Source organism: Parasteatoda tepidariorum, chromosome 9, assembly GCF_043381705.1.
Source record: "Parasteatoda tepidariorum isolate YZ-2023 chromosome 9, CAS_Ptep_4.0, whole genome shotgun sequence".
NCBI classification, from domain to species: Eukaryota; Metazoa; Arthropoda; class Arachnida; order Araneae; family Theridiidae; genus Parasteatoda; species Parasteatoda tepidariorum.
The window spans coordinates 12,061,949-12,088,299 of NC_092212.1; the positions used below are offsets into that span (position 1 = coordinate 12,061,949).

At 31.4% G+C, this 26,351-nt stretch overlaps 1 protein-coding gene across 7 annotated transcripts in view; it reads left to right on the plus strand.

The window, feature by feature from the left end:
- LOC107445872 (uncharacterized) overlaps window positions 1-26,351 on the plus strand; it is a 244,730-nt gene that overhangs the window by 104,799 nt on the left and 113,580 nt on the right. For 4 of the 7 annotated variants that reach the window (XM_071184745.1, XM_071184742.1, XM_071184746.1 and 1 more), the window contains exon 4: window positions 16,449-16,489. The gene's annotated coding sequence lies outside the window, so the exon portion shown is untranslated. Of the gene's footprint in view, window positions 1-8,955; window positions 9,072-16,448; window positions 16,490-26,351 lie in introns of those variants that run through there. The other 3 variants (XM_071184743.1, XM_043047461.2, XM_071184747.1) reach the window with 2 other exon arrangements.

The following is a 26,351-nucleotide window of genomic DNA, read 5'->3' on the forward strand; positions in this document are numbered from 1 at the left end:
TTCCAACCGAAATCCGTATTAACAGATAAAACAGCTGAAGTTTTTCAGATGGTAAAAAAATAAAAATCAGTAAAACAAAGATATTAAAGAATTTAAAAATATGTTACGATCATTTTAAGTAAATCAGCATTTTTTTTTTAATCCAAAATTGGAGAAGAAAAAATTTTAACTTGTAAAAAAAGTCAATTAAACACCCCAAGTAAACAATATGTCATGAAGATATCATTAACAGTTAGTTTCAAAGGAAATTTATCGTTGATTGACCGTAATGAAAAGAAGCGAAATAAATATTTATCAAAATATATTTTTCGGATCTCCGGTTTCTCTTGGAGAGTTTTATGAATCGATTCATCAAAAACATTATCACTTCATTTTATAGAAAAGTCACTTTATACTATTAAAATCGATTCCAAGCAAGCTTTCATCGTCATCGTTATTCAAGTAATTATTTCAAATTTCCCGGAATCACTTCTTCATTAGTCGAGTCTAAAAAAGGGAAAATAATATTCGAGATCTAAACTAAGAGATTTTCACTTCTCTTAAATGGAACACTAATGAGTTGAGAATTTTACACAATGCAACATAAACGGAATCACGTGATCTTGGTTGGGATATATATCTAATAAATAACCAAATAAACAGCTAGGCGCCCCTATTCATTCGACTTTCGCCGGAAATTCGAATTGAGATGACGGAATAATATTCTTTTCTTGTTCTTTTTCAACCAAAGGATGTGTCCGCGGGGCGAGTTGGAAAAAATTTCGACTTCCCTTTTCCGAAAGGTTATTAATCTTAAACGATTATTGATCTTTTTCTCAGAAATATCAAACGAAAAAAACCAGTTTATTTTTTTCAACTCAACTTTGTTTTGCTGGCTTATTATTGTACTACTAAAAAAACGAATTCCCCTCTAGGAAGAAATGTAATGTCTACTTTTAATTCGAGATGGTGTCAAAATATGTAATGGACTTTTATTATATTTTTTCTGTTGAACTCAGGATTTATCGAAATTATTTTCTATTCTTTATTAAGAATTAAAAATATTTTTTTTTTCATGCTGCTTTTAATACTTTGTTCGGGTTATTTCTGGTTAAAGAAAACTTTCTTTTGTTTTAGTCTCAAAGTTTTAGAACTAATCGAACTGCAAAACAACTTCCGATGATATATTCAAAGAATTTATAATCGGTTCTTTTTTTTTTTTTTGAATTGTTTCTGATTTCCCGGAAATGAACGCATTTATTAAACTCACTTAAGCATGAAATATTCATATTTATTTTATATTTTTTTTTAATTTAAATTAATTTTAATTGAAAACTGTTTTTAAATTATTTTAAACGATTTGTTGACGCCCATTTTGTATGGTGGAGAGAGAATTCTTGTTCAGAACTTCAAACAATGTGTTCCAGTGAAGAGATCCGACTTCATTTATAAGCAATGCAAATAAAAATACGACTTTTCCAAAATTCGATTTCTCAGGAACTATTCGACCGATATCGTTCAAATTTTGTATTTTGCCATTTAAAATTGCATTCTTTAAAATGACGTAAAATTTGTATACCTTACAATTTAAAGTTTTTCGACTATTGTAAAATAAAATGATGGAAGAAAAATAATAAATATTTACTAAAAGTTACATTTTGCATGGAATTAGCTTTGGATAAATAAATTTTAAAATCGCGAGCAAAAATTTTTCAATTCGCTTAAAATTTCACGAGATATAATGAAATACGCAAAAAGTAAAATTAACATTAAGGGTTCCAAACTTTGGACAACTCTCCCAGCCAAACTATTAGAACCATAATTCCCAGATTGCGGCTATCCTGTACATTTCGAGGATCAGAAATCCGAATCCGTCGGGAAAAAATATAGTTATTCAGTGGAAGTATGTTTTTGTGTCTGATTTCGTAATTTTAAATACCGTCTGCATTAATTAATTAGCATGTTTGAGGTCAACCCTTCGAACCTTTAAGATTAAGTCCTAGAACGTGAAAATTCGATCAAAAGTTATTAGTTGGAATTGGTACTCGCAGTTTGTTTTTTCTTCCGAAGTGGTACAATTCACGGTCATCACCGGCCTCAACGGAGATTAACCCTTTCGCGCCGACTGTCACAAATATGTGACAGCATAAAACCGTATCAATCAGGGTAAAAATATAAAACTGGTAATCAAAGTATTTCTTTAGCAGTTTATTTGTGGGCGGAGTTATGATTGTTTGATTTATTTAATTCACCATTACTTTGTTCAAAATAAAAGTATTTAGTTATACTTTGAATTAACATTGATTTTATATATGATTAAACTAACAATAATTAAAGTAAAAGCAAAGTAAGTCTGTCAAATTAACAACGACTGCAGTTAAGTTACCGTTTTTTTATTTAATTACAACTTGATTCTGATTTTGTACGAATGCTTTTCTGAATCACCCGTCCCCAAGGGGTTAAATATTAAAAATGAAGCATGTGGAGCAATTGCCACCTTTTTGGCCAAAAGTTCACCTTATGTGCATTTTACTATTATTTTTTTTACATATAAAGGAAATCACTATGAATAATTTTCACAATATTCTGAAAACTACTTCAGTTCACGCCTATTTTTAAAAAAGTTTTCTTCATTTTAAGAAATAAACCTTATATTGTTTGCAATATTTTGAGAAACACTTCAAAAGAAATATCTTGCATTTATAATACTCGTCGTCGTGCATTTATAATACTCGTCGTCGTATGTCTAAAAAAATGATTATATGGTTCAAAAGCACAACACCTCTTATAACTGAAAGCCTCCTCACGTTTTCTTATAGGTAGTTCGATCAGACCACTCTAAAGATAAACCATTTTACGAAAGAGCCACTTAATGGAAAATCTAGTAATAATAAGAAAGTGGAATCAAATATATGTCTAAAAATTTGCTTAATTTATGAATTATTGGTTTGTCTATAATTCACTTGTCAACCACTACAGATTCAATTCTCAACTATATATGATAAATTTATCTCAATTGCTTTTAAAACGGAATTTGAGTTCATGCTCACAACTGATTCACTTTTTAAATAGTCTGCGCAGACTACTTATAAGTATCCATGTGGATGCAAACCTGCCAAGTATTACGCATTTGGCGTAAAATTTTATTTCTATGTTTAAAGTGGTAGTAAAATGTATGCTTTCTATATATTCCTTGCATTTATAAATTTAAGTTATAATCTTTTTGATTCACCACTATTTTTAAAAAAATTAAGCATATATATAAATATGCAATACTGATGTATGTGTATGCATAAGCTTGTCCAAAATACAGCGTATTTTTCTGCCTAGAATAGCAATTTATATTCCATTTGACTACCTGGCGAAAATCGTCCTTGAAAGGGTTAAAAGATCCTAATTCCGCCCGTTGTCCACTTCTAGACTGCAAGACACATGGTTTCAATATAATTATGATGACTTTTTTTTCAGTATAAAATCAAGTTTTGAATTAGAATTTAGTATTCATATTTGATATGCCGGAAAGTTTTACTTGCGAAAGTGCACGCTTGTTTTTACAGCTATGAAAAAGGTTCTTTTATAAAAGAAAGTGTTATAGGGTATTTAGCCTTTAACTGAATGGTAATGTTCTAGCTTTAAGAGACACAACATAGATGGCGCAAAATCATTTACTAGCATAATCCGATAGAACTAAACGGTACACTGACTTAAAGCAAGAGGGATGCGCTTTTTCTTGTTTTCCTCTGGCGCTATCTATGACCAAGAATTCGACTTCTGCCACATGCATGCGTCACAGCCCGTTTTACAGGGAGGAAGACAGCTTTTTGATCCTTGTATGGTAGGGTGTTTTCCTTCGTGGACACAATTTTTTCCGATCGATCTTATATATTGCATTTGTTTACATTTTAAGTTTTTTTATTTTCAATTTAACATTAGTTATAAAAGTTTTCATGAAATCGTGTCGGTATCTTAAATTTTTCGGTCCATTTTTGGTCACTGATTATCTCTTATGGTTAACCCTTTGTCACGCAGTGTTGCCATTCAAGCAACACTAATTTCAAAAATATTACAAACCACTAGAAAAGTAAAAACGTAAACCGAGCTTGAGTCACCCCAACTCTTTAGGGCTTGTTTTTCGAAGGCTCCGTCGTGATATGTAATGATGCTTTTTCGCGAATAATATTCTATCTTTGTAACTGCTGCGAGTTTGCCAACCAATGCTAATGATTGTTAGTTCAAAGTTTAACCTATCTAAAGTCAGCGCTGTCCACGCTTATTTTGAAAATGGCGCAAAACGTCAATATAGAGAAAAGCCACAGTCTTATGAAAAATGAAAAGCGTTTGTGGTCTTATTTTTTAATATTTAAAAACTTACTCTAATGCTGTGTTACCTGGGCTCATAAAAATTTACAAAAACTGAGAATAAAGCAGTGATTTTGATAATTTTCAGCTAAATGGAAAAATATTGCCAAATTGGCAATTTTCAACAAAGTTTAATAACTTTTAAAATATTTACGATATTTGTTCCTTCTAAAGCCCAGATAATTCTTCACGTTAAGATGATATATATAGTTTAAAATCATCACGTTGCTCTAGTGTAAGGCTGTGTTTTTTTTTTTTCCTTGGCGACTGAGCTTCAAAAAACAACGTTAAACATCAAAGAGCTAGAGTATGTCACTTCCCTTTGAATGAACTATCTGAGATCGCACTTGTTTATTTCCTTCCTGACTAAATTTTTTAATCGAAATTTGCTGTTTTGGAAAAGATTAGAACATTTAAAAAAAACCCGCTAAGTAGCGATGCTCTTTAAGTTGCCAGTCTACGTTAAAATGAAATGCTCAACCATTTCATTTTTTCACCCTGTCTAAATCTTGACGACACTCACCAGAGGTCATTTTAAAAAAAATTGTCGCCAGTGTCTGATGAAGGGTGGACGTGACATCAAAAACTCATCAAAATTCTGAACATCACTGGCATGTTAGTGATGGGGTCGTGGCTCTTTTATAAACTAGCTGCAAGCCAAATGCTTTCAAGGTCGGCTCCAAGCAACACAAGGTAACTTTCTCTCTCGACGCGCTCCAAGAAACAAGAGCCAGAAATTAAACTACCATTTCTCTAAGCCGTCTTACGAAGGTGTCGGAAGTCATTCGAAAACAATGATTACATCCTCTGTTTGGATGGAAACTTTCATTTTAACCCATTAGGCGCCTTTGTTACCTTTTTGGGGACATTCCTTAATTTTAAATTGATAAAGAGTGCTTCCGTATAAATATTTTTTGAAGGAAAATTTTTTTAAAAGATAATGATTTTTTTACTCCACTATTGTTTTTTTTTATTCCATATTAATCCATATATATCAAGACGAAAAAGGGTAAAAAGTGGTAACTAAGAAATTTCCTCTTAGGTTGTTTTTTGGGAAGAATAAAACATCCATGACTACCAAATTTTTTTAATATACATACCTGCCAACTTTTAATCCTTTCGAGGATGATTTTCCCTAGTGGTAGTAAAATGAAATTTAAATTACAATTTTAGGCAGAAACATACACAGTATTTTGAACTAGCTTATTAGGTCTATTTGAATGTTATTACATATTAATATATACAATTAATTTTTTTAAAAGTAATGGTGGATCAAAAAGATTATAAATTAAGTTTATAAATGCAAGAAAGCATGCATTTTACTACCACTTTAAATACAGAAATAAAATTTTACGCCAAATGCGTAAAAGTTGGCAGGTATGTACATATATAATGCATACATTTATAACAATACATACATAGAACTGCTCCCTAACCTAAATTGAGCACACGAGCTTGCAAATTCTCCGGTCACGCCAAAATAATTTTAAAAACGGTAATTAACTACAAAGTAAATTTTGCTAATATTTGAGTATTTTTGCTTTGCTTTATTAAAGGTTTTTACATGACTTAAGGACTATATGGTGGTGAATTATATAACCCTATGAATCATTTAGAAGTAGTGGTGGATAAAAATCTACTAAATTGTGTTTATTAAACCAAGAATCACTATTGATAAACTACCACTTTAAAAGATATATTTGATGTCCGGAGCAAGTTGGCATCTCTGCAAATGTATGTAAAACCCAGCGGTATCTGGAGGTGACGGGTCCGAATCCCGCCGTAAACCTGGATGTATTCTTCGTGATGTCCTTCTCTGAATTGTTCGATCTGTCCTTCTACAGAACAAATTAAGTACACAAGTCTGCAAATCTATGTAATTTCAATAAAGCAATAATAAAGTTAATAACAATGAATAGTTTAGAATAGATTTGCTCCTCCCGAAAATCGTTTATTATTAAATTGGTTTTGTTATCAGTGTTTCCTCTTTTCTTCCAAACCTGTTCTACTATTAAAGACCAGAAACTAAATCAAAACATTCATTTAAATTTCAACCCTTATCGACATCGTATTCCTGTCTCGGACAAGTTATTTAAAAAAAAAAAAATTTAAAGATTTCTAAAAAGATAAAACTTTGCTTTAAAAGTTTTGTAACCAGGGGTGAAAACAAGACAGGAAAAATGAAAAGCTGGAAGTAAAACCATTTAATTTATAATTTGTTTCTGAGAGGACTTAAATAAGCTTTTGCTTCATAATTAAGAAAGTAAAAAGGACAATGAAACCAAAATTCTTTAAAATTAAGGAAATAACTGATGAAAAGTTAACAATTAATTTTCCATCACTATTCACTTTCTTTTCTGATAAAAAAAACAGTCCTACAACTGTTAAAAAATCATGCTAGTCCTTTATATTTTAATATTCTCGTAAACAAGCTTTTATGAAACGATCTTCTTACTAATTTTTTTCCTTTGATATTTAGAGATTTCATTTCAGACCTTGGACAGCCGACCCAATATTGGGTTTACGACTACTAATGTTCAACTCCGTAGCCTTGTAATTTATTACCCAAACAAGAAGATATGTGAACTCCTGGATTAAGTATTGGGAGAAATTAGCCTTCGAGGAGGAATTTTTGTTGGAACTTACACGCATTTGCACTACATAGAGAGGAAAACCGCTAATACCTCCCAAACCTGACAACTTTTTCGGATTTTCCGAAAGATTTTATTTTCATATTTAAAGTGGTAGTAGATATGTACCATTTTTTCTTTTAACTTAATTTTTAAATGATTTTGATCACCACTATTCTTACAAAAATTAAGCACATATATTAATATTCGTTACTATCATTGTTGTCAACTTAAGTTTTCTCAAATACAACGTATTTGTTTGCTAAAAATTGAAGTTTTAATTCCATTTTAATACCACTGGGAAAAATGTTAACGGAAGGGATTAAAAGTTGGCAGGTATGCCTCCCACAGTTAGACTGGCGGCAAAAGGACTCTAACCCATGATCCGTCTACCACTGAGGATATTTTACGCCAGCACTGTGGTCGATGCAAGCCGAGTGTAGAATTCGTATCGACCAGCCATTGCTGGAATTCGAACCCGATTCACCTCATCGGAAGGTGAACGCTCTATCCCCTGAGCCACCACGGCTCTTGTACAAGGATTAAATACAAATATGGAAGCATTTTTATGCTAACTCCATACAAACAATCTTTCATTTACCAGTAAATGTTTTGTAATATTTCACACGACAAAACTAATCGCACAATTTGAAAGATCATGCTTGAAACTTTTAGAAATGACGTCACTTTTACCCAAGCATAATTTTCATTGACCAAAATGAAGAGAGAAAAACAATACCTTTTTTCTGGCTTTAATACCAACAAATTTGAAATCATTTTATGATATTGCAATATTGATACTTGAATTATTTTTTTATTTATGTTGCTCTTGAAAAAGGATAGAACGTTTTAAATTCTTATGATCAATTTGATCGATTAAATTGATCATTTCTGAAAGCTTCAGACATGATCTTTCAAACTGTGCCATGTTTTTTTCCCCCCTATGCCCATCTGGAGAATGACCTTTCGTCATACAGGCATTTGAAGGGCAGGTTTGCTGGCCACTCTTTCAGGGGCACCATATAATGTGAGCCAACGTTCATCTCACAGTAAGGACAGATAGTACGGAGAATGAAAGTACATTCATGCCCTTGCCCGGGATTTGAACCCAGAACCTTTCTGGTGTAAGGCCAGTCCCACACCCCTACACAGGCCGGTTGGCCAGTTTCACCATGTAAAATCTTCCAAAACATTTGCTGCTAACATATTTTTGTCCAACAAACAATTTCGATATTTTTGTCCAACAAACATTTCCCATATTTTTTTCCAACCCCCGTATTTCTGTATTATTGAATTTAGTTATTTTTATTTCTGGAGTTAGATTGCAAATACAAACGCTTGCCATTGAATTTGAATCATTGCATCACAATCTAGAAAAAAGTAAAAAGTGATAACGTTAAAAGTAACATAAAAACGAGTAAAAGTAAAAAGTGTGACATTATACCCGATTACTTATTTTTTTTCAACTTCAAGAAAGAAAGGCGAACTTTTATAGTATGAAAAACTCGCGAAATAGATAAATTTCCCTACTATACATGAAATTAAGGATACATGTTTATTTCAAGCATAAAGTGAGAAAAAAAACCTCGAGCTATGTCCCCCCCCCCAAAAAAAAAGCCTCTAGTGCATGCATTTTCATTTGTAATTTCGAGTACTACATATGTATAACGTCAAAGAGGTTGTTCTGCAATTCAACTAAAATATCACACTCCTACGCAGTGTCTCTCACGCGCTTATTGATAGTAACACGCGTGAACAGTTTAATTCAACCCGTCGCGTAACAATATACGTTAATTCTTAAAGTCGCCCAAAACTGTCTGAATTTAGTTGTTAATGCGGCAGTTTGGCAACGTTATTTAACACATCCAGACACTTTAAATCATTTAACTATTTCGTTCATACAGAAATCTAGCTGATGATGCAGAAAGTTAGTTCGGAATCTCTACAAACCTTTACGCTCCAATTTCATTTTCTGTTTAATTCTCCTGTTTATTTGTGAGGTATACGTTTTATTTACTATTGTTCCACTGAGCACCTCCTGGGACGCGTCATCTATTCTGACTTAATCGATGTTTTCCGCTTAATGTTTCATCGTCATCGGAAGTATGTATGTTTGTCTATTTGTAGGAATTCGAACTAATTTATCGTATTTAGTTAACATAAAAGGCGTTAATCTTAGAAGTACTACTTCCTTAGTAGAAGGGAACTTGACATTAGATGTTCTGTTTTCTGGAAGTTAAATGTTTTATGTTTGCATGAATTTCCCGAAATGTTTAATTGTAATGCATTAATTAATTTCCTAAGTAGTCGAAATACAAAGTATATTTAATAGAGTTCAATGCTTAGCTAATGCATTAATTTGGATATCATTTTTAAAGTTATGTAAGGGAGATGGGACTAGAGTAGACAAACGGAATATTTTTGTTGTTTATCACTCAAAAACTCATATTCAGCTAAATGTTCGCAATTATGATGGCTCAATTAAGTGAGCCGCTCAGAAGCCAATGCGGTTAAGTCCATTTTTTGATATTTTCTGATTTTTGGAAATTTTGATGAAATAAATAATAATCTTCTTAGTTATTAAAGGATTTACTCGTTGGTTACTTTTTTCTAGGTCAGACAGCCCTTTTTTTAATAGCTTCTGAATATATTGTATAATAATTTCAGAAGCCATTGTGAATAAGTCCACCTTTTATCAATATTTTTTTACATAAACTTTGAAATAAAAATTAAATTATTCTTCTTCTTTCGATATTTGTTGGTAACACTGAAAAACAAGAAATTCATAGTAACTCAGGGTTGCCAGACGTAGTATTTTTACACCAAAAAAAGGGGTATGGTATTTTTCATAGTATTTTTTTAAAATGTGGTATTTTTAGTTTTTTTTTTATTTATTTATTTTATTTTCATTTCCTAAAACAAAGAAAAGTGCCATTCTAGTTTTGAAGTACAAAACAATTTTTGAAATAATCCAACAATTTATTTTCTATTAGTCACTGTATCTAGTGATGATTGTGAAAAATAAAAGTTCGTTTATACTAGTAGACTATATATATTTCATATCTTTTTCAGCTGCCAAAAGGTATAAGTCCTAAAATTTTTAAGATGCTGTCATTATTTCAATAAATACTTAACGTTTTTATTTTCACATCCTGTACGTATCTTGTTTTTTTGAAGAGTTCACACCTCGAAAAAAGACTTTATACACTTTTCTAATTAAATTAATAAACCATGAATTTTAAAAACTAATGTATCAAAAAAACATTAATTTTCTCAATTTTTGTGTTTTGGACTTAATCGCATTGGCTTCTGAGCGACTCAAGTCAATCTGTGATGTCCGTATTTCTGTACAATTTCGATATATAAAAATACAAGGTTTTGATCGGCGAAATCTATCCATCGTAATTGCGAAAATTTAGCTGAATTCTGCTCTAGAAAGCCATGGATTTACGAAATATAGATTTTTTGAGTTCATACGATAGATTAATGAAGAAGCTAACATAAAACTGACGAATGTAACATTGTATTGATATTTTGTTCAAAAAAGAGTTCATTAAAGAAGGAAACGTTAATTAAACTTTCTATTCGATTTGGGGGGCCCCTCTGATGTGGGGGCCCGGAGCAACTGTCCCTCATGCCCCTGCTTTAGTCCGGCTCTGTATGGAATTTCGCGAAATTACAATATTTCTATCGCTATTATAATCTATCACATTGTTTCGTATTATTTTTATCAATGTTGATTAAAATAATCATTCGAGCTCATTTGTTGACGAGTTTTTCCGCATGAGATATTTTAACTTGGGACAGGTGAAGCCATTTTAGTTATCCATTAACCCACTGAATTATAGAAGCGGGAGCAAAAGCTTAGACAAAGGTTTTAAGCAAAGAAGCCACACATTTGTGATCATTGAGGGAGTACTTGGATTTATATATAAAGGGCTTCTTAGGAGTGCGAAATGGCTTATATATTATTTATCTTGAAGTTGGCGTATCATTGAACTAGAGTCATTAAATTAGGTAGGCCTTTCAGGTATAAGGTATCCCAGAATAGAAGGGAAAAAAAACTGGTAGTAAAATCATTTCATTCCTAAATTTCGTAAAAAGTGAAGTGAAAGCTATTACAATTATTATGATAAATTATCTATCACACTTCATATTTTTCCAGATAACAGAGTATTTGAAATGTTGTAACTGTAAAAAAGTCCTGGTATTTATATATATCTAATTCCTCCTGAAAATTATGTGTGCATATAATTTAGTTTCACTACCAGTTTTTTTCTCTTTTCCGAAGTGTGGTCAGTCGCGATAAAGGCATACAGGGTTTCGTTACTATCATNAAACTGGAAGAAATTTAAAACTGGTACAGAGAGATTGAAAAAAAAAATTGTTCTGACTAATTCTTAACTACCAAAACATGTTTGCGAAAAAAAGAAATATAATTAGATGTTAAAACTGCTTCATTTAATTCCTAAAATAGAAATGAAATTAAGACTTATGTTGCCAGTTAGTAAATTTTCTCGGTTGTGGCCACTCGCGGATTTATTTTCCTGGAAAAATTAATAACTAGTACCAATTTTGTTGTAAAAAAGCTGAAAATTTCGTAATAATAGCTTCCATTATCGAAATAAAATTTCGTACCTACAAACTTCGGTTCTATATATGTTTACTTAACCTTTTCGGGACCAGAATCAGGATGGAAAAAAAATAAAAAGCTGTAGCAAAATAAAAAGTTTGGACAAGCCTTATTTTTGCTCTCAATTTAATTCTAATATATCTAACTAATGTTAGTTCAAAGTGTTACAGTCTAATTTTTTTTAAATTAAGTACTGATGCTCTCTCCAAATAAACTGCTATGGAAATATTTTGACTACCAGTTTTATTTTTCTCCACCTGGATTACCGCCGACCTGAGAGTGCTAATATGACTCTACCGTCTCTAAGAGGTTACACAAAATATAATGTTCTGGAAAGTACTAACATAATAATATTTTTTTAAATCAATATCAATACTACCTTTTAATTTTTTCCAGGCGCGTTTGATCGATATATGAGGTTATCTTTATGCTTGTATTTTCAAAATTTAAAGTGGTTGATAAAATGTTAAAGAAACAAAAAATTTGCATTTTTAATTAGTGATTTGAATCATTGCCAAACTTTAGAGGTTTCACTGTGAATCTGACTTACCTTAAGCAGTTAAAGCTAAAATATTTATTTTCCTGAAATGTATTTGCTATATATTTTAAAACTAAAGTGGTAGCCTCATTAAAAACTATGCACTTATCATAAGCGTTAATCCTCTACCACTTCTTTAACAATGGTAATTCTTACATCACTTCAAAGAGTTGCGTACACACATGGCTGCAAATTTAATCCAAAATTAATATTTAAAATTTTAAAAGAAGATTAGGAATTAAATTTTCTCCCTCTTGCGAAATAATCTCTTAGGCGAAGAATATTTAACGAGATTATATATTTTATTTTATTTTAGAACAGTCGCGTTGAACAGCTGACCCATTTTTTTGGATTAACGATTATTAATAATATACTCCGTAGCCTTGTAGTTTTGAACCTAATCCAGAAGACAAGGGAACTCCTTGGTCAAGTATTGGGAGAAATTTCCCTTCATGTAGGACTTTTCGATTGAACTAACCCGCATTTGCGTTCCGTGGAACGAGATTATATAGTTACCGAAAATCATATAGTTATCGAATTGACGAATTAGCACTGATTACCGAACAAAATTATCAGTTCAGATCTTTCAACGATATGGTAATCTAGTGACGTGTCTACGTGTTTTCAAAATATGTGAGTAATTTTAAAATCAAGCAATAATTTAAATTTAAATGTTTTTCACCCGAAGATGACTGGTAATGTTTACTTCTATAAATGTTTTGTGTCATTGAATAAATGCAGAGATGCCAACTTGCTCCGGACAGAAAATAAATATTTTAAAGTGGTAGTTTATCATTTGTGATTCTTGGTTTAATAAATTCAATTTAGTAGATTTTTATCCACCACTATTTCTAAATAATTCTCTGGCTTATATAATTCGCCACTTATAGCCCTTACGTTTTGCAATACCTTTTAAAAAGTTAGCAGAAGTAGTCATATATTTGCAAAATTTACTTAGAAATTATTTACAGTTTTTTAAATTATTTTGGCGTGTCCGGAGCAGTTGGCATCTCTGTTAATGTAGTATTCCTGAATGTTTCGCGTTGCATTTTTAAAACTAACAAATGCGTTTTAGGATGCAAATCTCATTACCATTTTAATTATTTTGGCGAACCTTTGAGAACTCTGTAATGTCTAAATTTTAACTCAATAAAATTGCAAATTGAATTGTGGTAAACTATTAGGGTGATGAATTTGCAATTTTCAGCCAAAGACAAGATGGTATAGAATAAAATTCTGAGTAAGGTCAGGTTTTATCCGGGACTGAATCAGTGTTAATACAATAAAAAGAAAGAAGTCTGCGTGTAAAAAGTTTCAGTTCTTTTAAATGATTTTTTTTTTAAATTAACAATCTGTTTATCAACAAAAAGCAAAAATGAATGTGAAGCAATTGTGGGAGTAGGTGAGAGAAGCGAAGGGGGTGTAGAGCTTACTAGTACTTCATAAAATGTCATCTGTGTTCTGAATTTTGAAAATAACTCACAAATGCTGATGATGCTCTTACAATTATTTAAAACAATCAGCCTCATATCTGTAAAAAGAGTAATAAAAGGATTTGGAGTGTGTATACAGTCAAATTTTATCTGAGACCTTTGTTTATTTGCCTGTTCACAGTTGAATTTTATCAATTGTTATCACTACTTTTTATCATGAATACGTTAAGCATACGTTGTCTGGATAAATAGTTTTGTTCATGATTTCAATGTTTTTTAATGCAAAAAGTTAAAGTGAAATATTGTTTTATTTTTTAAATGTCGCTTTTAAAAATGTATTAGATTTAAAGTGATCAATCAGCTTGGTAGCTATGAATAAGCCTATAAAATAAGTACTGTACTAAAAAATAAGTTTAAAAAAATTGGTCAATAGCTTCTGAGTTTTGAAATTTCAAAAAAGCTGTATTTTAAAATTTTCATTTATTATGAAGTATTCGACCGATTTCGAACTCTTAATGTTTTCTAAATCGAATTCGTATTGTATTCATTTAAAATTACACAGTTTAATAAGTTTTAAAGTTGGTGTTTCTCATAGTTCAAAATTTTCTCGATAATTATGAAATAAATTCATTAAAAGTGATCATTAATAATTCATTTTTGCATAGAATTTTCTTTAGATAATTAAGGATTCAGATGGCAAAACAAGGATTTCACATTTTCGACCGCTTTACTGGAGAATATCGAGAACCATATTTCCCAGATTGCGGCTACTCCTCATATGTGAATAGTTAAAAATCCTAATGTTTCGAAAGAATGGTATTATAATTGAGAGGAGAAAATATGTTGGTACCATATTTCCCAGATTGCGGCTACTTCTCTTATGGAAATAGTTAAAAATCTCAATCTGTCGAAAGAATGGTATTATAATTTAAAGGAGAAAAACATTTTTGCGTCTGATTTCGTAACTCAAATAATTGTTAGCCATAATTATTTATCATATTCCTCTGGGTAAGCTTTCAGCCCGAAGACATTCTTGCTGCTTGTATTTTATTCTTCGAAAAATAAGCAGCCTTGCCTTTCACCCCCACCCCATGCAGAATTTCTTTCACCGGAGGGCTTCTACACTAATATTTATTAACATACCCTAAAGTTACCTTCATACGACATTTAATGCTTTTACTCGCAACATCCCGATAATCTTGAGTTACTGCTCTAAGCCACCTTAATAACGATAAGGCTTTTCACGCTATTGCAAAATAAATAAAAATCCAGGAGCCAATGGAATTGCACTCCAACTTTTTAAGATAATATCAAAATGCGTCTGGAATGCATTCAGAGATTTAAAAACATGTACGTTTAAGCATTTATGCTTATGACAGTTCAAACTTTTGATATTTTAATTCTTTGCTGCCAACGCGAGAAAGAAAAGAGGACTTTTTTTTGCCGCCTATACACTTATGTAAAAATATTTATATTTGGATGGCAAGTCTGAGACTTTTCTATGCTTAACCCTTTATTGGGCTGTTTATTTCTAGTAAAAGTAAATTAAGGAATTTTTGGAATTGAAATTCATATAAGAATAGTAATTGATATAAGAAAAGAAAAATTCATTTAGCTTATAAAAAATGAATTTAAATTTTAATGATATTTTTTTTTTTGGTCTTAAGTATATTTACCACGACTTGTTAAGAACTTATTGACTTTTAATTTTCTTTATTTATAAAATAAATTTCATAAATGCTACGAACTTCAAACTGCTATCCCTTTGACGCAAAATTTTCATTAAACGTATTTTTTTAATTATATTTCATTGAGATCTTGCCATACCTGCCAACTCTTCCGGATTTTCCGGAAGATTTTATTTTCATATTTAAAGTGGTAGTAAATATATACTATTTTTTCTTTCATAAATTTAATTTTTAAATGATTTTGATCACCACTATTCTTGCAAAAACTAAGCACATATATCAATATGCGTTACTATCATGGTTGTCAACTTAACTTTTCTCAAATACAACGTATTTGTTTGCTTAAAATTGAAGTTTTAATTCCATTTTAATACCACTGGCAAAAATTATAATGGAAAGGATCAAAAGTTGGCAGGTATGATTTCGTAACTTTTATACGTTTTGTTATACTAAAAAATGGTTGCCAATTTCATTCAAACGCACTTCAAGAAATCTGAAGTTATAAACAAATGGAAACCTAAATTAAAAGTGGTAGAAAAGTTGAAAAGGACTTTAAAAATTGGTGGTAAGTATACTTTAAATGGATTTAGAAAGGGTTAAAGCTGGGGTGAGAATAGCTTCTTTCAATAAGTGGTAAAGAATGAAAAAGTAAAATTTGCAATTTTTTAGTTAATTCAGTCGTCACTTTGATAGGCTTACCCCAAGATTTTTTAAACTAATTAGCTTTTTATATGAACTTTTGGATTATTTAAATGTTATGGTGGGCAATATAGCTTAAAATCAAACTTAATAAACCAAGAATCACCGGTAAAAACATAAATTTCGCTACAACTAGAAAGATAGTATCCTCAAAGTGTAGCAAGTTGGCATCCCCTATAACTGTGGTAAATTAATCAAATAGTCGCTAAGTTATACAGAATAGAAATAAAACAACCTTCTTCATAAATCCAGTGCTCATATTTCTTTAAAAATTTTAACCATTTCGTACTCAGTGTGCTTAAAAAATTTTGTTCTTTTCTTAAGAAAATGAAACAGTGGTAGTACATGTGTTTTATTAGTAGTAATTGTATTAGTAGTGATTGTATTAGTACTTAGATAGTTCTGTCTGCCATCATTTTATTGATTTGAGAAATATCTACTGCTCTATCTGTAACCATTCAGGTTTTTTAATTTAAATTTTTTTTCTAGGTGAAATATTAAGAAATGCTACAAATGGGATTGGTTTAGAGGTATGTACTAATAATTCTATCAATTTCCGATAATATTTATTAAAAATATTTTTTAAAAGGAATTATTAGCTCAATTTTTAATCTTCAAATTATGCAGGGAAACAATGATTTCGACAAGCTTGGACGAAGTTGAAATAATAAGTTGCAGTTTTATTGTTTTCAGAACTGCTACTTCAACAATGTCTGCGTATTTACGAATTTATTCGCTTTTTAGCAGATCGAATGTAAATACTGTTAGTCACTGTTACTGTTAGTCAAGCATAGACAGTCAGTCAAAATCAGCAAATAATTGAAATTACTCGACTGATTTAAAACTATTGTTAATACATGTTGGTTGTTATTTGAAATAGAACAAAGAAGGGAAGAAGAAAACGATTAGTCGCATGAAATATAATATGTGCAAAACTAATTGCACGCCTGCCAAGTAGTCCCGATCTATCGAAACAATGCGATTTGAATATTTAAAGTAGTAGTAGATTTTATAATTTAACATTTTATGTTAGATTTATTAAATTTTATTCGGAATTATTTTTTCCACCACTACATACAAACAACATAAACACGAGTTGCTAACTGCAAGGATGCCACAAGCAACTAAAAATGAGAAATGTGGCAGAAACTCGATTCATTTTTGTTTATTTATTGACGCTCTATCAAATTATTCATATTCAAACGTTTCGGGACGGGCAAGTCAGAAATGCATACCTGCCAACTTTTAAACCTATCGAGAATAATTTTTCCCAGTGGTAGTAAATTGGAATTTAAATTCCATTTTTAAGCAGAATTTTTGCTGTATTTTTAAACAGCTTATGCAGTTTACCATATGTATATATATATACTTAATTTTTTTAAAAATAGTGGTGGTTAAAAGGATTATAAATTAAGTTTAAAAATGGAAGGAATATATAGAAAGCATACATTTTATTACTACTTTAAATATAGAAATAAAATTTTACGCCAAATGCGTTAAAGTTGGCAGGTATGGAAATGTATTCTTACGAAATCGAGAAGAATTTTAAAAAAAATGCATACCTGCCAACCCTTCCGGATCTTCCGGAAGATTTTATTTTCATATTTAAAGTGGTAGTAATTATATAGTATTTTTTCTTTTTTAATCTTAATTTTTAAATGATATTGATCACCACTATTCTTACAAAAACTAAGCACATATATTAATATGCGTTACTATCATGGTAGTCGGTGATCATTGCATACCATAATGTTGCAAAATCAAAATGTTTTCACACAATGTTTTTAATTCATGATGTATGGGATAGGGGCCGTTGCGCGGCCCAGGTACCCAATTTTTTGTTAATAAATGAAATGAAATGACATGGTTGTCGGTGGGAGGCGAGAGAGTGCACAGGGAGTCTTCCCCCTTTTGTAAATTTGTTAATAGTGTAAATATTCTTTCTTTATCTTCAATTTGTTCCCTTTATTATGTATCAACTTGCGACTTATTTTTACGTATGACTCAGACTTGATTTTATCAATTATTTTCCATTCTGAGATTTAACTTAACACTTTACCGACCGGCCGTCGATTAATCGACGTTTTGTTCTCAGCGCTTACCGACCGGTCGTCGATTAATCGACGTTTTGTTCTCATCGTATACCGACCGGCCGTCGATTATTCGACGTTTGCTCCCCAGCGCTTACCGACCGGTCGTCGATTAATCGACGTTTTGTTCTCATCGTATACCGACCGGCCGTCGATTATTCGACGTTTGCTCCCCAGCGCTTACCGACCGGTCGTCGATTAATCGACGTTTTGTTCTCATCGTATACCGACCGGCCGTCGATTATTCGACGTTTGCTCCCCAGCGCTTACCGACCGGTCGTCGATTAATCGACGTTTTGTTCTCATCGTATACCGACCGGCCGTCGATTATTCGACGTTTGCTCCCCAGCGCTTACCGACCGGTCGTCGATTAATCGACGTTTTGTTCTCATCGTATACCGACCGGCCGTCGATTATTCGACGTTTGCTCCCCAGCGCTTACCGACCGGTCGTCGATTAATCGACGTTTTGTTCTCATCGTATACCGACCGGCCGTCGATTATTCGACGTTTGCTCCCCAGCGCTTACCGACCGGTCGTCGATTAATCGACGTTTTGTTCTCATCNTTTTTTTACATAGTCTTCAAATAAAACTGATGTCATCCAAAACTTTTTGTTAGATACGTTTTTACATTCTTGAAACATCGGGGATTTCGGTTTTTTCCGGTAACAAGTAAGGGCAATTTCTCTGTCCAGACGCATTTCCTCCAACTAGGACAGTCAAACGTTCCTTGCTCATTTTACCCCCTGAGCAGTTTTCATCCTTAAACATCATAGTCTTATTTGGAAGACATTTAAAAAATAAACCCATTTCATCAATATTGAAAACATCATTTTCACTGTATCCATGAAGCAAATTTGGTAACGTTTCATTTGACCACTGTTCACATACTTCAAGAGGGACACCTTTATCTTCTCCATGAAGAGTGCGAAAGACATTGTGTGTGTGTTGCAAAGGAAGGGGCAAGAAAATCAAGTTATAGTAATATTCGAGTTATCGTACTTCGAGTTACAGCGAATTGATTACGAATTTATTCTCCAATGCAGAAGTAAAACTACATAAATTTTTAATTTGAATTAAATAGTAGTAAATAAAATAAAACAAACTTTTCGACACGCACTGAAATTTCGCTCTTCGCCGCCTTAGAAAATGCCGGAATAGGTATACCACATTGCTCATTACATTACCCACGCCACACTGCCACAAATGCCCGTTCATAGGGTGGGCCACATTCATACATTCACACATCAGGAGACAACAGAGAGAGAAACATCTATGCTCAGAGCGGGATTCGAACCAGCAGCCATTGGCTTCGCAGTCAGGCACGCTAACCACTCGGCCACCTGGCCGGCAGTAAACTATTATAAATACGCCCGAAATTGAATTGCTTTAAAAATAGTTCGGCTACCAGTTTTTTTTCTTTTTAATCCTGATTGTCGCCACCCTGTGAATGCTTATACATACCCTCCAACTTATGAGGATTTTGAAAATAATTCTTTCTAGTGGTAGCGAACCAAAGTAGAAATTTTTAAAGCAAATGGATCTCTCATAAAACTTTTATCAGAACTTAAGAATCTAGCCATATGGCCTGCTTTTTTATAAGTAATAGTGGACAAGTTACTCTAAAATTAATTTTTTTTTTAAATATTAAGACATTAATTTTGCTACCGTCAGAAAAGAAGATTTCTGAAACTACGGAAATTCCGTAGCAGTTGGAGGGTATGAATATATAACTCGCCCATCTCGAAGAGGTTAAAATAAAAACATTCTTTACGTTTAGTTTCCATAGAAAAGTTACGAATTTTAATCTCTTTTAATAAAAGTTTGAATTTTAATAGTCAGTATTTTTTTTTCTTCTTTTTTTTGTCGCCCGTTTTAACTCTGCAACTTGACAGATAAATATTTTCGAGTGGTAGTCTTTCAATGTATGATTCTTGATTTAGTAAATTCGAGTTAGGCAGATTTTGCTCACAACTACTTCTAAATAATTCAAGGGCTGGTGTGATACACCACTTTGTTACAGTTAAGCTGTGCTGAGTCTTTTAAAAAATTGGCATAATTTACCCAAAATCTGCAAATTTTAGTTTGTTGTTCTCTACCGTTTTTTTTTTTTTTTTTTTTTTTTTTTTCCGAAGCAATTGGCATCTCTGTATCCATTGTGCAGAGAAGTATTGAAATGAGGGCAAAATGAAACAATTTGCCAAAAAATTATCATTTGGCTACTGCTTCTGCGTTGGCAGCTCTGTGATTGTATTAACTTAAAGCTCTAGTGTTTGGCTACCAACTTTTACTTATTTATAATTGATTTTTTTTCTACGCTTAAAGAGGTAGCAGAATGTATACATTTATTTCCATTTCTTAAATTTATAATTTTCATTTAAAATAATTTTAGTAATAATTAATCCATATAAAAAATTTAACTAAATGTATAAATGCATGATAATTCTACGATAGTGTGCAATGGTTCTGACAAAATCAAAAACTATTTCTGCTTACAATTAAAATTCAATTAACATTTCGTTCCTATCTGGAAAATTCATCATAAAGTAAAATTTGGCAACTAATGCTTTTCATATTTATGCCTAACTTTCAATGCATTTTCAATGCATTTGATGCAATTTCTGTGTAAATCACTTATGGTTTATCATAAGAAGATAAGATAAGGCTAATACTTCTGATTGCCTATGCATTATGTGGTTGATCATTGTTTTATTATGATTATATTTTAAAGAAACTGCTACTCACTATTACATAGGGAAGATTACTTTAACGAAAAATTTTGCATAGTTTGTCCATATGAGAGATGACATCGAGCTCTCATTTGGAGGTTCCAACCCGTGATATGGAAGGATTACTTAGAGATCGAGTCCCACATGTGTGTCGGCTAAAGGAAAAATTCTAAGACCTCGCCACACGGCTTTTGATGTCTAAACAAGGAAATTAGTAAATTAATAACCTTCTAAAAATTTTTATCACTTATGTGTAAAAGAAAAAGCGAAGAGAAAACTTAACTAATTGAAACTCAAGATGATTAACACGCTGAATGCCATGGAGGTCACCGGTCACCGGCACTGAGTTTTCTCGTAGAGTCACGGGGTCACCGGTGACCGGTGAAGCCAAGATTATTCGAAACACATAATTCGAGTAAATTTTTTATTTTTTTATATTATGATCGGTACTGAAATGTTTTGAAGAAATTAATGCAATATGGAACACACAAAAATAGTTTTATTCATATACACAGAGATTTACTTTATTACAGGACCTGTAAATTTTAAATGTTCATAGATGTTTTATGTAGGTATGAACCTATTGATATGATAGCGTCATCGCTTTAACCGTCGCAGATAATAGATAAAGAAATAAAAATAAAAGTAAGAAAGAATGAAACGCCTACTTTCTGGAGTAGCTCTTTCTTTTGTTAATTTTTTTTAAAATTTGTGCGATAAACAGAATTTGCCATGAATTGTTTTTCCCGCTGTACAGCGTCCATATAACAATATATGTTAAAATCCTAAGAACTGGTACTATTTCAGATTTGAAAAACTATAGCTGAATCATTACTATGATTTTTTAAACAAAAGAAAAATACTAAATTGGGATTTCGAAAAGTTACAAATAAATTAGATTCAATTTTATGATATTCACGATATGAAAGTCACAACGCAAATTTCTTTCTTACGACTGCTACAAAAAGGAAAAACTCTAAACTTGATCAAAATTTTCAGCTGAAGCATTTCTGGAAATATGTTAAAGCATTCATTTTTCCTAAATTTTCAATTTTTTAAGAAATAATTGAAATTAATATATATGCTATGGAAAAAAATTGCAAAAAAATAAATACACTACTGACCATTAAAATTGCTACACCAGGAAGGAATGCAAATAACAGAATGATATTTATTGGGCACATACATTATAGTTGGAAGAGCAAGTGATTAAATTTTCAGGATATCAGGATGTATAGATCCGGAGGAATCAGAACTCAGAGCAGCCTCCCCTGGCACCAGTAACAGCAGTTAATCTCCTGGGCATTGACTCGAACAGAGATTGGATAGCATAGACGAATACAGCATTCCATGCAGCGTCAACGTTATACCACAATTCATCAACCGTAGTGACTGACGAGTGGTGGCGTGCCAGTCGGTCGGTGAACATTGACCACACGTTTTCAATTGGTGAGAGATCAGGAGAACGTGCTGGCCAATGCAACAGGCGAACATGTTCTGTGTCAAGGAAGGTCATATATATATATATTAGTCGTTTATACAGTGAATTCGCGATAACTCGAATCTGATAGGACTGACGAAAAACTTCGACATATCGGAAGTTCGACTTATCGTTAGTTTCGGTTTTGGACTTTCAAAATATTGTCNTATATACAGAAAAAGGTTTCATAATAATAAAGGTTCTGAATAAAAAAATTTAAATGTGCCATATTACTATAATAAGTTTTTTGATACGTACCTTAAAAAAAGGAGAGATACGAATATTATCTAATAAACTGAGTTTCGATAAAGAGAAATGTTAATCACAATATGATTCCTTTGATCTTATTGCTATCTTGCGATCAGTATCATAATCAGCTCAAAAGGTATGTAGATAAACTTATGCACAGTTTGAAATTACTAGAATTATTATTAGAGTTAACCGAATGAATCAGGAAAAAAATATAATGTTGTCATGTCAATTATTCTCTGTACTCATGTGATATCTCAGTTTGATAAAAATTGTGCTTTATCATTTTAATAAAGAAAAAAAATTTGGTTCTGATTTTTTTTTTTTTTTAAATCGATACAAACTTCAACTTTTTTTTACGGCTGACTGTTCAATCCAACGTGAATTTTTAAACCAGATATTAATGATATCAATTTTAGAAAATAAAATTTGATGCAAGACCAATAAACGAAAAAAAAGAAAAAAAAAATATTTTATCAGTTGCTTTCACTACGCGGAAAAGAACTTTAAATAAGATTTACAGAACAAAGAATCATACATTAAAATATAACTTAGCTACCACTTGAAGACATTTTCCCAAATAGCGTTTAAAGTTGGCAGACCTGTTTTTATATGTTATTCATTGTTTTGTAAATTTGATTTGAAGTTATTTTTCAAGCCACTGCATGTAAATAATTCAAAAGTTTATATGAAAAGCCACTTTCTTTGTGGATGCTCATGTAGAGACTTTTAAAATGCTCGAAAATTTACCAAACAAGCTTTAATTTTTAATTGTCCACTACATAAAAAAAATATTTTTCAAAATGCGTAGTGGTTGACCGTCCTGTAAATGCTGGTAAAATTTAAAGCAATATATTTACCTTAATTTGGTACTTAGCCAGCTTACCTAGCTGGAGCTCTCTTGTGTTTGCTAAATAAATGCTAATAATTAAATACTTTTGATACAACTGCTTTTCTGATATATATATTAATAAAAAAAAAATTTAAAAAAGGAATTTTGAAAGGATTTCAAAAGAACGCCAGCCACTGACGTGTTAAATCCATTCTTCTCTTTATTGAGAATAGCTTAGAGTTCATTATTTTTTCCCCAATATATTTTTTGTAACTTTTATATTACTAGCCATTTTTATTTTAAAATTTTAATGAATATCTACAAGAGTTAATAACTTAAACTCAAACGGAAATTTAACAAATTCCCTCAAAAACCTAGATAGTGGAATAGTTAAACAAATCTTGTTGACTTTGAATAATATATCTATGCATTACACAAAAGTTCTTTTATGCCGCGTTTTTTGAAGCTATTGAAATTTCTCCTGATTTTCTACTTTATCTTGCTGAGTTTGCTTTATGCTTTTTAGAGAATTTCTTCTTTATAATAAAAATTGCGACATTTATTTTTCTTTCTGAAAAGTTTCTTTGTAAAAGAGATCATTATTTAAAAACGTTGAATTTTTTGAAAGAATGAAAAATTGTTCTTCTAAAGTATATTTATCGATTAAGCTTTAAGTTATCCTGCTAGTATACATTATTGAACAGTTTTAAATAATATTACATTCGTTCAAGTGTACTAAATTAATCAAATTTAAAAAACTTCCATATCGAGTTTCTTCCCTAGAAATTTTTTTCTCCGATGCCCACCCAAATTACTTTTGTCATTCAGGTAAAGCACATTTGTTGGCCACTCTTTCAGGTGCACCATATTAAGTGGACGAATGTTCCTCTCACCGTAAGAACAGATAGTACAGAGAAAGAAAGAACATCCTTGTTTTTTTCCGGGATTCGAACCCGGGACCTTTCTGTTGTAAAATCAGCATAAATTTGTTTGCGCAGTACCAACAGTATCTGCTCCTTCATCAAAGCTTTACGGAATAAAGGGAGAGTGGTATGCAGAGGCAGTGACAAATTGGTGAAATTTATATCACAAAATTTAAGTCTTTATGCAACGTAATTTAACCCATTGGGGACGGGTGATTCAGAAAAGCATTCGTTCAAAATCAGGATCAGGACGTAATTTAAAAAACGGTAACTTAAATGTTGTCGTTTCTAATTTGACAGATTTACTTTGCTTTAATTATTGTTAGTTTAATCATATATTATATATAATCAATGTTACATACCTGCCAACTTTTAATCCCTTCCATTATCATTTTTCCCAGTGGTATTAAAATGGAATTAAAACTTCAATTTTATGCAAACAAATACGTTGTATTTGAAAAAACTTAAGTTGACAACCATGACTAACTAACTAATCATATTTTACAGAGTGCCTATCCCCTAGGGGATATCTGCTCTTTCATCGCATTAAAATAAATAATGAGTGGGGCGGAAAAGGGGGTGCCTAGTCACTAATGACAGTATATTAAAATAAAGAAAACAGTGTATAATCTGGATTAAGTACGTAGGTATTAGTAACGCATATTAATATATGTGCTTCATTTTTGTAAGAATAGTGGTGATCAAAATCATTTAAAAATTAAGTTTATAAAAGAAAAAATAGTATATATTTACTACCACTTTAAATAAAAAAAATAAAATCTTCCGGAAAATCCGGAAGAGTTGGCAGGTATGATGTAAATTCAAAGTATAACTAAATAATTTTATTTTGAACAAAGTAATGTTGAATTAAATAAATCAAACAAGTATAACTCCGCCCACAAATATACTGCTAAAGAATTACTTTGATTACCAGTTTTATCTTTTTACCCTGGTTGATACGGTTTTATGCTGGCACGTATTTGTGACAGTCGGCGCGAAAGGGTTAAGGTGGGTGATGACATACTGTAACATAAGAACAATATAATAAGACTCTACTTGCAATACAAATAGTCTTATTGAAGTAATTAGAAATTTAAGGTGGGTGAATCATACAAATACATGAGAACAATGTAATAAAACTTCTTGCGATACAAATTATCTTAATTAACCCCTTCTTATATATACATTCTCAGGGTGTCGATAATCAGGGTAAAAAAGGTAAAACTGGTAGCCAAACTGTATTCTATAGCAGTTTATTTGTGGGAGGGTAATAATAGTTTGCTTTATTTAATTCACCACTACTTAGTTCGAATTAAAAATTGTATCGTTACACTTTTAACACGTAAGGATTGGATGTGTCCGATTTAGAGTTAAAGCAAAAATAATTGTGTCAAATCAGCTATGTCCAAACTTATACTACCGCTTTTTATTTTTTAATATCCTGATTTTGATTCCGGACGAAAACATTTAGGACTCGCCCGTTCCGCAAATAGTAATTTAAAGTGGTTAAGTAATTTAAAGTGGGTAAAAATATAGTAAAACTTACGAACAATATAATAAGGTTATTTCCAATACAAATTTCATCGTAAAACTGGAGAATTAATCATTTGGTATATTGCGAAGAAAAAAGTGGTAATATTTCTTTCCTTGCTTTTCAAAATTTCTAAAAAAAACATGAGAAATGTTATGTCTATGATAGTGATGAGGATACCGCGATTTGGAAAGAAAAATAAATTCCTGAAAAAACGAATTTTATATCAAAAAATGATATAATAATGTTTTGCTTTTTTTTTCATATTTAAGTCCAGATTGTGGATAAAGTGTAGTTACGAAAGTTAACAGGATTTTTTTTTTGCTTCATATTTTAATCCTATAATAACAATTTACATTGCAATTTAGTTAGAAGCAAAACAAGTTTACTTTTCTTAGTAATAATAACTCATAACAATAACTGGAAAAGTGTTTTTTTTTTCTTCTTTAAGACCAGAATAACTTCAGGTAGAATATTTCGTTGACCTTTCTGTGGAGGGAATTTTTATTATTCCAGTTTGGAAAAATGGAAGGTTTTATTTCATAACGTTGTTTATAG